This window comes from Salvelinus alpinus, chromosome 22, assembly GCF_045679555.1.
Source record: "Salvelinus alpinus chromosome 22, SLU_Salpinus.1, whole genome shotgun sequence".
NCBI classification, from domain to species: Eukaryota; Metazoa; Chordata; class Actinopteri; order Salmoniformes; family Salmonidae; genus Salvelinus; species Salvelinus alpinus.
Window position 1 is genome coordinate 49,420,691 of NC_092107.1, and position 3,361 is coordinate 49,424,051.

A 3,361-nucleotide genomic window follows, 5' to 3' on the forward strand; every position below is an offset into this window, starting at 1 on the left:
CATTAGCTGTAAGAAAAAACACCAGCCACCAGGCAACAACATTTGGGTTAGCACCAACCTTGGCCCTGGACTAGCACCAACCTTAGCCAGGTCTGGCACCAACCTTAGCCCAGGTCTGGCACCAACCTTAGCCCTGGGCTAGCACCAACCTTAGCCCTGGGATAGCACCAACCTTAGCCCTGGGCTAGCACCAACCTTCAGCCCTGGGCTAACACCAACCTTAGCCCTGGGCTAGCACCAACCTTAGGTCTTGGCTAGCACCAACTTCAGCCCTGGGCTAGCAGCAACCGTAGCTTTGGGCTAGCACCAACTTCAGCCCTGGGCTAGCACCAACCGTAGCCCAGGGCTTAGCACCAGGCTAGCACCAACTTTAGCCCTGGGCTAGCACCAACCTTAGCCCAGGGCTAGCACCAGGCTAGCACCAACCTTAGCCCAGGGCTAGCACCAACCTTAGCCCTGGGCTAGCACCAACTTTAGCCCAGGGATAGCACCAACCTTAGCCCTGGGCTAGCACCAACTTTAGCCCAGGGATAGCACCAACCTTAGCCAGGGCTAAGGAAGATTTTAGCCTGAGGCTAAGCAAGTGTTCACACTTGTACATTCTAAAGTGGGCTAGCACCAACCTTAGCCCAGGGCTAGCACCAGGCTAGCACCAACCTTAGCCCTGGGCTAGCACCAAACTTAGTCCACGGCTAGCTGGCTCCTGCTCCGGAGTAGGGTTAGCACAGACTTTTCGGTGTTAGCCCCAGAAACACAGTGCCAAAATAGCAAGTGTGAAACAGGTTCACGAAACAACACCTAGAATGCTTACTGTTCATTTACAAAAGCGGCACTTTCATTTAATTAACAAATGCCGGTGACGCTCGTGAGGCCTGTAATGTGTTCCGCACCGTATTTTAATTAGTAAATTCATACTATTTCATCCTTGCATCTGAGGACAAAAACCCAAATACTTTCATCAATGCAAAAACAATTGCTTGCTCTTGCCTAATAAAAATGGTTGCTACTGTACGCAGGCTGGCTAACTTCTTCTCACTTTAGCCAACTAAAGCTACACATTCTACAGCTAGAAGGGCAGCACACAATCCCTTTCCCCCTTGTTTTTGTAGCTTTTTTATTGACGTTTAATTGCATATACTGTATCCATGAAAATAATGTTGCGTGTTTTCGATTCGGTCCCCCAAAAAAGTTAATGTCTCATTAGTTCACAGCATTCTCTATACAGGGGAGGGATCGATGTTGGACAATCAAATGCTAGGAAATCAAATGCTAGGAAATCAAATGCTAGGAAATCAAATGCTAGGAAATCAAATGCTAGGAAATCAAATGCTAGGAAATCAAATGCTAGGAAATCAAATGCTAGGAAATCAAATGCTAGGAAATCAAATGCTAGGAAATCAAATGCTAGGAAATCAAATTGCATGGGGCCATGGGACCAGTCTAGCATGGGGTCAGTCTAGCATGGGACCAGTCTAGCATGGGGTCAGTCTAGCATGGGACCAGTCTAGCATGGGGTCAGTCTAGCATGGGACCGGTCTAGCATGGGGCCAGTCTAGCATGGGGTCAGTCTAGCATGGGACCGGTCTAGCATGGGGCCAGTCTAGCATGGGGCCAGTCTAGCATGGGGCAAGTCTAGCATGGGGCCAGTCTAGCATGGGGCCAGTCTAGCATGGGGCCAGTCTAGCATGGGGCCAGTCTAGCATGGGGCCAGTCTAGCATGGGGCCAGTCTAGCATGGGGCCAGTCTAGCATGGGGCCGGTCTAGCATGGGGCCGGTCTAGCATGGGGCCAGTCTAGCATGGGGCCGGTCTAGCATGGGGCCGGTCTAGCATGGGGCCAGTCTAGCATGGGGCCAGTCTAGTATGGGGCCAGTCTAGCATGGGGCCAGTCTAGCATGGGGCCAGTCTAGCATGGGGCCAGTCTAGCATGGGGCCAGTCTAGCATGGGGCCAGTCTAGCATGGGGCCAGTCTAGCATGGGGCCAGTCTAGCATGGGGCCAGTCTAGCATGGGGCCAGTCTAGCATGGGGCCAGTCTAGCATGGGGCCAGTCTAGCATGGGGCCAGTCTAGCATGGGGCCAGTCTAGCATGGGACCAGTCTAGCATGGGGCCAGTCTAGCATGGGGCCATGGGGCAAGTCTAGCATGGGGCCAGTCTAGCATGGGGCCAGTCTAGCATGGGGCCAGTCTAGCATGGGGCCAGTCTAGCATGGGGCCAGTCTAGCATGGGGCCAGTCTAGCATGGGGCCAGTCTAGCATGGGGCCAGTCTAGCATGGGGCCAGTCTAGCATGGGGCCATGGGGCAAGTCTAGCATGGGGCCAGTCTAGCATGGGGCCAGTCTAGCATGGGGCCAGTCTAGCATGGGGCCAGTCTAGCATGGGGCCAGTCTAGCATGGGGCCAGTCTAGCATGGGGCCAGTCTAGCATGGGGCCATGGGGCAAGTCTAGCATGGGGCCAGTCTAGCATGGGGCCAGTCTAGCATGGGGCCAGTCTAGCATGGGGCCAGTCTAGCATGGGGCCAGTCTAGCATGGGGCCAGTCTAGCATGGGGCCAGTCTAGCATGGGGCCAGTCTAGCATGGGGCCAGTCTAGCATGGGGCCAGTCTAGCATGGGGCCAGTCTAGCATGGGGCCAGTCTAGCATGGGACCAGTCTAGCATGGGGCCAGTCTAGCATGGGGCCATGGGGCAAGTCTAGCATGGGGCCAGTCTAGCATGGGGCCAGTCTAGCATGGGGCCAGTCTAGCATGGGGCCAGTCTAGCATGGGGCCAGTCTAGCATGGGGCCAGTCTAGCATGGGGCCAGTCTAGCATGGGGCCAGTCTAGCATGGGGCCAGTCTAGCATGGGGCCAGTCTAGCATGGGGCCATGGGGCAAGTCTAGCATGGGGCCAGTCTAGCATGGGGCCAGTCTAGCATGGGGCCAGTCTAGCATGGGGCCAGTCTAGCATGGGGCCAGTCTAGCATGGGGCCAGTCTAGCATGGGGCCAGTCTAGCATGGGGCCATGGGGCAAGTCTAGCATGGGGCCAGTCTAGCATGGGGCCAGTCTAGCATGGGACCAGTCTAGCATGGGGCCAGTCTAGCATGGGACCAGTCTAGCATGGGGCCAGTCTAGCATGGGGCCAGTCTAGCATGGGGCCAGTCTAGCATGGGACCAGTCTAGCATGGGGCCAGTCTAGCATGGGGCCAGTCTAGCATGGGGCCAGTCTAGCATGGGACCAGTCTAGCATGGGGCCAGTCTAGCATGGGGCCAGTCTAGCATGGGGCCAGTCTAGCATGGGGCCAGTCTAGCATGGGGCCAGTCTAGCATGGGGCCAGTCTAGCATGGGGCCATGGGGCAAGTCTAGCATGGGGCCAGTCTAGCATGG